The sequence below is a fragment of the Lithobates pipiens genome, unplaced genomic scaffold (genome assembly GCF_037356315.1).
Source record: "Lithobates pipiens isolate NorthernLeopardFrog02 unplaced genomic scaffold, aLitPip1_a1.2 Scaffold_18, whole genome shotgun sequence".
Classification (NCBI taxonomy): domain Eukaryota; kingdom Metazoa; phylum Chordata; class Amphibia; order Anura; family Ranidae; genus Lithobates; species Lithobates pipiens.
In genome coordinates, this window is record NW_027507758.1 from 126524953 (window position 1) to 126537224 (window position 12272).

The 12272-nt window shown below is 48.9% G+C and overlaps 1 protein-coding gene across 1 annotated transcript in view; it reads left to right on the forward strand.

Annotated features, from left to right (window-relative positions):
- The first annotated feature begins 3124 nt into the window (after positions 1-3124).
- Positions 3125-12272, forward strand: part of LOC143990080 (E3 ubiquitin-protein ligase TRIM39-like) — a 35051-nt gene continuing 25903 nt past the window's right edge. The window contains exon 1 of the mRNA XM_077490282.1: positions 3125-3162. The gene's annotated coding sequence lies outside the window, so the exon portion shown is untranslated. The remainder of the gene's footprint in view (positions 3163-12272) is intronic.

Here is a 12272-nt window from a genome sequence, read left to right on the forward strand (position 1 = left end):
TGCACACGGGGGGGATGGGATCTGGGGGTCCCCTTGTTAAAGGGGTTTCCAGATTCCGATAAGCCTCTCGCCCACAGACCCCCACAACCACCGGGCAAGGGTTGTGGGGATGAGGCCCTTCTCCCCATCAACATGGGGACAAGGTGCTTTGAGGGGCTACCTCAAAGCACCCACCCAATGTTGAGGGCATGTGGCTTGGTACGGTTAAGGAGAGGAGTCGCTCTCTCGCCCCCCCCCCTCTTTTCCTGCAGCCTGCCAGGTTGCATGCTCGAATAATGGTCTGGTATGGATTTTTGGGGGGACCCCACGCATTTTTTCTTTTTTAAATTTTGGTTCGAGGTTCCCCTGTGAGGAAATCCCCATGCCGTTTTTATCAATAAACTTTTATGTGTATTGCGGACCGACAATTCATTGTAGCCGCGAGTAGTTTTAAATGACTTTTTTTCCTTTAGAAATGTAATTTTGTTGTCTGACTGTTCTAAACACGGGAAACATGTGCCCCTTTGCAGGCATACTACCCCGAGGTATGAAATTTAAAGGAATATTACACTTTTAAAAACTGCCGCTTTTAAAACTTTTTTTTTGCATTGATACATGTCCCCTGGGGCAGGACCCAGGTCTCCAAACACTTTTTATGACAATATCAAGCATATAAACCTTTACAATGAGCACTTTTGATTATTCATGCTCGTGTCCCATAGACTTTAAGGCTCGGTTCACACAGGGGCGACTTGTCCAGGCGACTTCGCCGCCTGACAAGTCGCGCCCCGTTCTGTACTACGGAACCGTTCTAATAGGAGCGACTCAAGTCAAAGGTTCCTGTACTACTTTTGCGGCGACTTCGGGCGACTTGCATTGACTTCTATACAGAAGTCGTTTTGCAAGTCGCCGCTGAGGTCGCGGCAGGTCGGGGCGCTGCAAGTCGTGCCGCCTACTGTGTGAACCGAGCCTAACAGTGTTCGCGTGTTCGAACAAATGTTTTGCCTGTTCACATGTTCTGGTGCGAACCAAACTGGGGGTGTTTTGGCTCATCCCTAATTACCAGTTTCATGTAAAAGTTTTGAGGGAAGTAAGTCTTTTCCATTATTTTCTTACAGTTACAAAGACAAAATATGCCTGCCAAGTGTGATTTATGTATCATTATAAAGACCCTGTTATTTTGTGCTTTGTCATTTCAATTAGACCTAATGCATGGAGGCTATTAAAAACTAGGGGAAAAAAATCGTAATGAAATCTATTTAAATCTAAGGAGAGATACGACTACAATGCACAGCAGTTACATCCATTTTTGTCAGCGGAGAAAATTACTGCATGTCACAAAACGTGTTTCCATGGTTACACAATATTTAGCACTAAAATGAAGAGCCCTGCAGACTAATGCTTTATTTCTATACCTAAGACATGTATTTCTTATAACTTTCCAGAAGATCAAAAGATTCAGAATTGTTTGTTGAATAGCAGATTCTTGGGGATAAAAACTCCAAGATAAAGCCAACCCCCTGCAACAGGTGGAAACGAGAGGAACCTGGAGAAGGGGAGTAGAATTGACTTCACCAGATAAGCAAAGCATAACATCTGGGAGGGGGAGAGAAATATGGAAAACATATTCTGTTCACAGTTGTGCTTATATGCAAATGTATACTAGGAGAATTCTTCTAGTCATTTGGATCATGATCCAATTCCAGGTCTGGCCTCTGAAGCAGAAGGTTCAAATTGTAATCATACAGAGATCGGAGAGTGCAACGGGCATGATTTTCGTGTCCGCACTGCGCATGCGTCGGAACGGGAATCTGACGCATGCGCATTAGAGATAGATTTTTTTTGTGCTGGCGTTCTGGCATATTCAGTCCGGCCATCATATAGAGTCCACCCCATACTGCGCATGCGCAGTACGGAGCAGAAGAAGCTTCGGAAAATCTCCAAAGATGAACGGCGCCTGCGCCATGAGTCGAGGTGGTAGCCCCACCATCCAAGTGGACATAGGGCTGGGAAAATTAGAGGGCCCCTTGCAGGCTCGCTTCGCTCGCCACGCTTCGGGCTTGGCCTCGCTGCACTCGGCTCTTTTATATTCCAACTCTATGTCCACTTGGATGGTGGGGCTAGAACCTGGACTCAGTGCACAGGCGCCATTCATCTTCGGCTATTTTCGGAATCTGTGTGTGCCGTGTGACACTATCCGATGGAGGACTGTATATAATAGGACATCGGGTTTCCCGGGCCACACTGAGCATGCATGGAACGGGAATCCGACGCATGCATACTAGAAGCCGAGTTTCCCGGGCCGCACTGTGCCGGGCGGGAATCTGACGCATGCGCATTAGCGATCAATTTTTTCTGTCCAAACTGCACATGCGTTGGATGGGAATCCGACGCATGCGTACTAGAGGCCGGGGTTCCTGGGCCGCAATGCACATGCGCCAGGAGGGAATCAGACGCATGCACATTAGAGATCGATTTTTTTGTGCCCACACTGCGCATGTGTCGGACGGGAATCCGACGCAAGCGCACTAAAGGCCCGGGGTTCCTTGGCCGCACTGCGCATGCATCGGACGGGAATCCGATGCATGCGCAGTAGAGATCGATTTTTTGTGCTCGCACTGCGAATGCATCGGATGGGAATCCGACGCATGCGCACTAGAGGCCGGGGATTCCCGGGCGCACTGCGCATGCGTCGAACGGAAATCCAATGCATGCACATTAGAGATCGCTTTTTTTGTGCCCGCACTGCGCATGCATATATAATATAATGACTAGAGGTCAGAATTTCGTTGTTTTTTTTTCTGAGGCCGCGCATGCTTCTGGGTTAGATAAATATAAAAACAATCCCGATTTAAGAGGGGGAGGGGTATACAGTTCTTTGTAATCTGAAGTTAAGTGCCTTGGATGGGGAATGTTGGGATGAATTCCATTCGATCAAGTTGGTGTGCAGAACAGAGAATGGATCTCCTCCATTATTTGGTCTTGTAGCAGAGGGTCTGGCAGGGATGCTGGAAAAGTCCTGTTCGGGAATTACACATCTCCTGTCTCCTTTCTTCCAGACCTCTGATCCTCCATCCACTCCGGGTTTTCCTCCTCTCCCTTTAAGCCAATGTAGACTCACCTACACCCAGCCAGAGCTCTGCATCCTAGGGAGCAGACAGGTCTGGTGTGTTGGAGAGAAAGGTTGGTGAAAAGTGCAGTAGGATGGGGGCAGCCTGGTATTGGATTGCTTATGTGTAGTAAGAGCTGAGACATGGCCAGATTTAGTTGAAGTTTTATTTATTTTTTCCTATGAAGCGCCATATAAATAATCTCTAAATCAAGACAATGCTGTTTACCAAGGCATTCCTGAACTGCTATCTCTATACTAAGGATGAGCTCGGGCGTGTTTGCACAGTGCACGTGGAGAGCCTGCCAGGAGCTCGGCAGGGAGACATTTCCTGATCTCTGCAGCCGCGCATCAGGGCAACGTCTCAATGGCCTGTGATTAGCGCTGCGCCGACTTCCTGGTGGGCTCTGCATGTGGAGTACGCCTGAGCTCATCCTTAATGCTCATTCCAGGGAGCATTAGGGCTCTTTTACATTGGTGGCCAGGTGTCATAAAAACAGGCAGCTGAGCCACAGTTTTACCCCCACCCCCCCTCCACTGGAATCCTAACATTACAGCCTTACATAACTATACACATGCCAGACATTCTAACTCAAGCTGCGGAGCTTGCCAGGTAGCACTGGCTATCAAACTCACCCATTTGAAGCTAGTTTTGGCACAACTCCACAATGTAAAACTGCCAAAAGACCAAAGCTGGGGGGGGGGGGGGGCAGTGGGCAGGACATGGCAGTAGTACCTCCTGAACGCCTGCCAGTTGCTGCTATACCACCCACTAAAAAGCAATCCAGCATTGATCATTTTTCAGAGGGTTGTATTACCGTCAGTCGGAAAGAGCCCCCGCACCCCAGTACCAAATGCTCACAGTCTATATTTCTGATCACAATCTAAAAAAAAAAAAACATGGAACTTTATTTTTCCTACAAACAAATGAAGGCAAAGAATGGGTGATAGAGAAGTGGCTTTTTCTCTGAAAAATCTATGTAGCAAAGTCTTTAGCCTCCTCTAGTCTGAGAGCCTTCAGGGCCAAAGATGGCAGGCATCCTTCTGTATGTGGTGGGTTGTGAGGCATAGTGGGTGCAAGGTGGATGAAGTTATTGGGTGCCAGACACTGCTTGGATGTAAAAGAGATTTTATTTCACTTAACAGTCCTTTTTTATATTTTGAGAGGGAAAGAGGGTTAGGGCCAGGACACCCTTAAGCTGTTACAATTTCAATTGGCAGACTCTGGGAGTTCAATAGGAGGACAGCCATGCAGGGAAATGCCCCAGGAGGTGCCACATCTGCACATGCAGGAATGCTTTCTCCTATAGTAACAGTCTTAAATGGTTCCTAACTCAAACGTAACAGTTCCCTCAGCTTCACTACAACTGCCTCTTGTCTCTCACTAGACCCTCTGATTCACTGACTCGGAATGCCTGGAGCTCCTCCAATCTTTGCAATGATATCTCCCCAGTGGTGGCTGGTGCTCACGTTTTTTTTTTTTTTTTTTTTGGGGGGGGGGGGGGGGGCAAAAAATAAAAAAATATAAAAACATCAGTCGCCGCCACTGTGCCCATCAATTGCTCCCACTGTGCCATATCAAATGCTGCCAGTGTGCCCCCCCCCCCATCTGCACTTACCTGTCTCAGTGGGACAGCTCCTCGATTGTATTCTCCCGTCCTCTCTTCCCGTCCTCTGCTATGATTGGATGCCTGGTGTCCAATCACAGTGCCTGTCGTTTCAGCCAATCAGGTGACTGGTAACTGATCCGAGCACCTGATTGGCGACCTATGGCTCTAATCCAGTGCTTCAAAAACACTCCCCGCTGCCCATTGGCTGAGACACCTCATATACACATAATCTGACCTTGGGTTGCTCTTCTCGTATCTAGTACCACCAAGTACCCGGCCACCTAGTGGTAGAAGAGAAAAGTGCAAAAAGGCCAAACTTAGGGAGAGATCAATGATCTCTAATAATTGACCAGGGTAACTACTCCTGGCAAGTAAATTTGTAAGGCGCTCCCTCATTAAACCCCAGGGTGCTACATGTATTTTTGGGTGTTTGAGTTTTATTTGAGGAGATGGTGTACCAGCACATCTGGCATCTGGGGGCAATAATTGTGTTTTCTCATATCGTCTTCCAGGACAGCCTTTGAGATATAGGGCTCCTCCCTCCGGGACAGGAAACACGTCAAGCCAATAAAATAAAAGGTGTGGTCCTCCAGGCCCTCCTCAGTTTTTGTGTTTCCTGCCGGACGGGAAGGAGCACGTCTTGGAACTGGTAAGGGGAGCTCCTTCTCAGGGGTTTTACCTGGGGAGAGCGCCTTGATGGACCTGGCCCTTAGCACCCCTCGGTCCGAACGAAGGGAGGAGAGGGTAGCTTTCAGTCCCCGCTGCCATTTAAACGTTCGGAGAGAACGGGACCCCGATACGCGGCAATCTCCCCCTCGGAGCGCTAACCGCTCGTACCTGTCGGTCGGAGGCGGCGGGAGACGTTCGCTCTACCGACCGGCGTTCGGGTACTGTGAGCGGTACGTTCGTAAGAACGCACGGCGTCGGGGCGGAGCTTTTGCGCTCTGGCGTACGGAAGTGGGAGAGACGCACTTCCGCCGGATTCGCGTCATCAGGGGGCGCCGCAGGACCCGTTCCAGTCCTTTGGGCGCGGCGGTGTGACTACAGGGTTGCCTGGAGCAGTGTGAAGGCTCAGAGAGACTGAGTGATACACAGGAACCATGGAGAGTGCGGTTGTGCAGGTGGACTCCGGTTCAACAGGCTCCAGTACCTCTCAGGTAAGCTTGGTGAGGGCAGGCCAGGACTTACACTGGGGGGTGGGGGGTCACTCTGACCCGTAGCACCTTCCCGGGGTGGAGAACCTGCTGGTGAAGGGGGGCACTTCCTAAACAGACCCTAGAAGCACAGTGGTGTGGTCAGGGGTGGTATTTTAATGGGACCCTGTTTTTCTTTGTTTTTAGGTTAAACAGGACAGAGCCCAGATACCTTTACCCAGAAGGAAATGTGCCGTGTGTGGGGCTAAGTTAGGCACCGGTTGGGAGAAGCCGCTTTGCCCAGATTGTGTCAGTAGCCTGGTAAAAGAGGACTCGGTGGCAGCTTGTCACAATGTTTTAACATCCGTAAAGGATGAGATTGCATCCACCTTCCAATCTTTTAAAAACATGATGGATAGGATGCAGGGTCCTTCTGTCTCTTTACCCAGAGCCGTGAGTATGCCTTCCTTATCCGAACCAAGTCAGGAGGAGGAGGTGGATAGGGAGAGGTTATCCAGGTCATTAGCCTCCTCTAGGACAGAGTCTACTTCAGAATCTGAGGGGGAGGAAGAGGCCATTAGATCAGCCAGATACAAGCTGTCTTTGGATGATGTGGGTGACCTCCTCAAGGCTATATATGACACCTTAGAGATCAGAGAAGAACAGGTCCAGCTTTCAAAACACGACATGATGTATCAAGGGTCGAGTGTAATGAAAGACAGGGTATTCCCCGTCCATAAGTCGCTAGTGGAGGCGATTCTGCTGGAGTGGGAACAACCGGAAAAAAGGCCATTTTTTTCAGGTAGCCTTAGAAGGAGGTTCCCTTTTGAATCGGATGCGGTGCATCCCTGGAACAAGGTTCCCAAATTAGACGCTCCCTTGGCTAAGGTCTCTAAGAAGACAGATTTGGCCTTTGATGATATGGGTTCACTCAGGGACCCTATGGATAAGAGGGGAGATCTGCTGCTCAAGAGAGCCTGGGATGCCTCTTCCATCGGGCTTAAACTGGCCCTAGCAGCTACCTGTGTGGCCAGAAACTTGGAGTGTTGGCTTACACAGTTACAATCACATATTTCTGCAGGTACTTCTAGGCAACAGCTGTTGAAGTCCTTTCCGCTACTGTTTAAAGCGGTGGGCTTTTTAGCGGATGCCTCGGCAGAATCAGTCAAACTGGCTGCTAGATCAGCAGCACTAGTGAACGCTGCCAGAAGGGCCGTTTGGCTTAAGACCTGGTCAGGAGACACAGCTTCAAAACTAAAGTTGTGTGGATTACCCTTTTCAGGGGACCATTTGTTTGGGCCCGGCCTGCAAGAGGCGTTAGAGCGCACGCAGGATAGGAAGAAAGCTTTCCCAGAAAGGAAAAAGAGACCTGAAGGGAAACGCCTTTTTCGAAGCCCCAGGCAGCAAAACCTGCAGGAAAGGGAGGTTCGCCCCAAAAAGCATTGGACGGGTCACAAGGGAAGAGGCAGAGGAGGTATCTTATTCAATCCTCCTCAACCCTCCCCTAAAACCCAGTGACTCCTGCGTCCCGGTGGGAGGAAGACTGGGGAAGTTCCTCCCACAGTGGGAAGCTTCAACCGAAAGTCCGTTCATTCGAGATCTTGTAAGGAACGGCTACAGGTTGGAGTTTGGTTCAGTTCCCCTCCCGAACTTTCAAGTAACAAGGTTACCAAGGGACCAAGAGAAAGCAGAGGCTTTGGCTCTTCTTCTGGGGGATCTGGTGGACCAAGAAGTAATGGTGCAGGTACCTCAGGAGGAGCGAGGCTTGGGGGTTTACTCCCACGTATTCGTGGTAAAGAAACCTTCGGGGAAGTTCAGGTTAATACTGAATCTCCGTCCCCTGAACAGATTTATAAAATACAAGCGGTTCCGGATGGAGTCAATCTTCTCGGTAACCAAATTCCTGTTTCAGGGCTGTCACATGGCCACAGTGGATCTCAGGGATGCATATTTGCATATCCCGATTCATCCGGAATCTCAGAGATTTCTCAGGTTGGCGGTGAGGTTGAACACGGGGGTGTTACACCTCCAGTTTCGAGCTCTCCCCTTCGGGCTTTCAGCCTCACCAAGAGTCTTTACAAAAGTTCTGGCAGAGGCACTGGCCCCATTAAGGCTCAAGGCTATAACAGTGATCCCATATCTGGACGATCTACTGTTCATAGCCCAGTCGGCCCAACAGCTGCAGAGGGACATACAGGAGGCCTTGGTTTTCCTGCGCTCACTGGGGTGGCTGATAAACCAGGAAAAATCCCAGCTGACCCCCTCACAGGAGGTCCTGTATTTAGGATACAGGATTTCTTCAGTGGAAATGAGAGTATTTCTTCCGGAGGAGAAGATCGGCAAGCTAGAGCAGGCGGTAGCCCAGCTTCAATCTGGTCGGGAAGCCCAGATCAGGGAGGTGATGAGAGTCCTAGGGTTGATGACATCATGCTTTCCAGCGGTGGCCTGGGCAAGACATCATCAGCGTCCTTTACAAAGACTCATGCTCCGTTATTGGGATGGCAGGCAGGAGAGCCTGGATCAGGTTATGCCCCTATCCTCGGCAGTCAGGAGGTCTCTTTGGTGGTGGCGGGCCCAGGTCAACCTAGACAGGGGTCTTCCCTGGTCCCCACAAGCTACGGTGGTGGTCACGACCGATGCCAGTGCGCTGGGTTGGGGTGCCCACCTAGAGGGAACCTTAGCCCAGGGTTCCTGGTCGAACCTAGAGACAGGTCGTTCCTCAAACCAGAAGGAACTTCTGGCAGTCTGGAAAGCTATAGAAACATTCCAGTCCCGGTTACATGGCAGGGATCTGCAAGTTCGCTCAGACAATGTGACAGCAGTAGCCTACCTGAACAAGCAAGGGGGAACCAGAAGCCCTGCACTGCAGGTAATTGCGGACAAAATCTTCTGCTGGGCAGAGAAGAATTTGTCCTCAATATCAGCCATTCACCTAAAGGGAACCCAGAATTTCCTGGCCGACTTTCTCAGTCGCCAGAAGATAGGTCAGGACGAGTGGGCCCTCAACAAGGAAGTGTTCGAGAAGATCGTGTCATGCTGGGGAAGGCCAGAAATAGACCTATTTGCAACAGAAGGCAACAGGAAGGTGACACAATTTTTTTCGGTTCACCCACAGGATCGGGCCAGGGGGATAGACGCCCTTGCCAATCCATGGATGTTTGGCCTGTGTTACGCCTTTCCTCCCGTAAGGATGGTGGCGGAGGTTCTGCAGAAGTTCCGTTCGGAAACTACGGACCTCATTTTAGTAGCTCCTTTTTGGCCAAGGAGACCCTGGTTTGCCAGCATAAAGAGATTGGCCGTACATCCTCCGCTGTTTCTACCAGTCAGGGAGGACTTACTTTCCCAGGGGCCGATCCTGTGCCCTCAGATAGAGAGGCTCAAGCTTGCGGCCTGGTATCTGAGGAACAAATCTTAAGGTCACAGGGTTTCTCAGAGAGAGTGATTAGGACCTTGTTAGAATGCCGTAAACCTGTTACTAGGGCAATTTACGCCAAGGTAGGAAAGAGGTTTAATTCCTGGTTGCGAGAACAGGGGATTGCAAGTCCCGGGGTCCCGGCAGTCCTAGATTTTCTACAGGCAGGGGTAGAACTGGGCCTATCTATCAGCACTCTAAAGGTACAGGTGGCGGCCTTAAGTGTTTTCCTTCAGTCCTCCCTTCAGCAGAATCCATTTGTCAGGAACTTCTTCAAGGCTCTATCTAGATCCAGGCCTGTGAGAATGAAGTCCTGTCCTACTTGGGATTTGGCCTTGGTTCTTAGAGCTCTGACCCAAGATCCATTTGAACCATTAGAGGGGGCTTCACTTAAGTGGATTGTACTAAAGACTGTATTTTTGATAGCGATCACGTCAGCTAGAAGGGTCAGTGATCTACAAGCGCTCTCGGTCAGAGAGCCATTTCTGTTAATCTTAGAGGACAGGGTAGTACTTAAGACTGATCCTAGTTTTCTTCCTAAAGTGGTGTCCACTTTTCATAGGACACAGGATATTATTTTGCCAACTTTTTTCTCAACCTCAGACAAGGATGAGGCGAGATCTTTAAGTTTGTTAGACGTCAGGAGAAGTCTATTGATTTTTTTAGAAGCCACTAAGGTCTTCAGGAAGTCAGACTCACTTTTTGTTAATTTTTCGGGCGCCCGCAAGGGCTGCAAGGCGTCCAAAGCGTCTATCGCCAGGTGGATACGAATGGCGATAGTTAAAGCCTATGAGTTAGAGGGGAAGCAGGCACCCTTAGTTAAGGCACACTCTACAAGGGCGGTTTCCGCATCATGGGCAGAGAGGGCTGGAGCCTCTCCGGAGGAGATCTGCAAAGCAGCAACGTGGTCCAGCTACTCAACGTTCGCAAGACATTACCGTCTGGATTTATGGTCTGATAAAGAGCAGACTTTTGGACGTAAGGTCCTCCAGGCAGTGGTCCCGCCCTGACAAGGTGAGCTCCTTGCTTATCATCTCAAAGGCTGTCCTGGAAGACGATATGAGAAAACCGGAGTTAGACTTACCGGTAACTCTTTTTCTAGGAGTCTTCCAGGACAGCCTGGCTTCCCACCCAAAGTTGTTTAAATTGGACTAAGTGGTGAGGATGTGTATTAACATGATTGTTAGTGTGTTATGTCTTTCAGAGCCTCCCGGCGGTTCTTGGAGTAAAACTGAGGAGGGCCTGGAGGACCACACCTTTTATTTTATTGGCTTGACGTGTTTCCTGTCCCGGAGGGAGGAGCCCTATATCTCAAAGGCTGTCCTGGAAGACTCCTAGAAAAAGAGTTACCGGTAAGTCTAACTCCGGTTTTTTTTTTTTTTTTTAATTCATTTTTATTGAAAGAAATAGAATTTGTCATACAATTCTCAATATGCAGGTATCAAAACCTACAAGTATCAAAATATTCAGGTATCAAAGCATACATTGAGGTACATCAGTATGAGGACCAGTAGTTCCGAGACAGTAGTTTTGCTTCTGATTGACAGCAGGAGTTGTCAAGGAGCTACCTAGTAGGAGATAGATGTGCGTACCTCAGATGGAATAGGGGATAAGGGGGGGGGGGAGTAAAGGAGGGAGCAGAAAGAAAGGAAAAGATTGAGGAGAGAGCCTAGAAGAGCCACGAGTACAATGTTACACTGTTACAGTACGGTTCGCGTGTGAACATTATTTCAGCAGAGACTATAAAGCGGGACCATCATGCACACTTCCAGGGACTATGACCCAGTGCTCGTCGTCATCCAGGCGTTCCATAACTTCTAGTATTGTTCAAAAGTGCGAAGTATGCGCTCAAATGTATAGTTATATTGTACCATATTAACCACTTCAAGAACACTAGGGGCCTGGTTTGTTTTCCATCTTCTAGTGATGAGTAATTTTGGCTGCTAAGAGAATATGAGTAACTATTTTGCGACAATCAGGTGGAAATTGTTCTATTCCGATGTTGAGAATGGCCAGGGCAGCCATAGGAGGGGTAAGAATACTAGTTATATCTGAGATGACACGGAACAACTTGTTCCAAAAGCTCGTGCTTGCAAGTGCAGAAAATGTGCATGATCTGTCCCACTACCCCGCACTCCCTCCAACATAGTGGGGACTGCGACGGGAGGAACTTAAACAATCTATACGGGGTGAGATACCACCTCCAAAGTAATTTTATTGGATAGTTCCCAGTGATTAGCACATTTTGAGGCCTGATATACCGATTTAGAGGCTGCAATCCATTGGGCATTGGTAAACGAGGACCCCTACTCTGACTCCCATTTCAAGTGTGGTGCAGTTTTTTGAAAAACAAGTTTGTTTCGTAAAAAATTGTAAAATAGTGAGGTTCCCTTGGATTTGGGATGTTCTACGCTCATGAGATATTGCCAACCAGGGGCAAATACTGACAGCTTTGTCGAGCTCAAAGAAGTGATATAATGTAGGATGCGAATGTATGTATAGTGTTCCGTGCTAGGTATGTCAAAGTCAGCTTGAAGTGATGTAAATGTTTTAGGGGAGTTGTCCAGGAGTAGCTGTTCCAAAGCTAAAATACCTTGATCTCTCCATTTTCTGAAGAGACAGGTTAGGGATCAGCAACTCCAAGACCTCTATTGGGATTGGTATAAGGTGTTGTTGTGTTAGAGGAGAGCTAGTCGATATAAAGCATTTCCAGGCTTCCAGAGAGGCCTGAATGGAGAGAAGCGTTTTGTTAAGCAGGCCGGGTTTCCATGTATCGGCTATTAGTAGGTTCACCAGGGCCGGGGTGGAAGCAGCAGAAAGTTCAATGTTGGTCCATCTATTATTTATGCCTGGTCGGAGCCAGCTTCTGAGTTGAGCCAGCTGTGAGGCCGTCCAGTAATCTTTCAGATCGACCATGCCCATGCCGCCAGCAAATTTGTGTTTTAAAAGTTGGGCTTGGGAACTTCTAGGTTTCATGCCTTTCCGAATCTGGGCCCTCATCAACTTAGTAAGCGCTATGAAATGAGAAC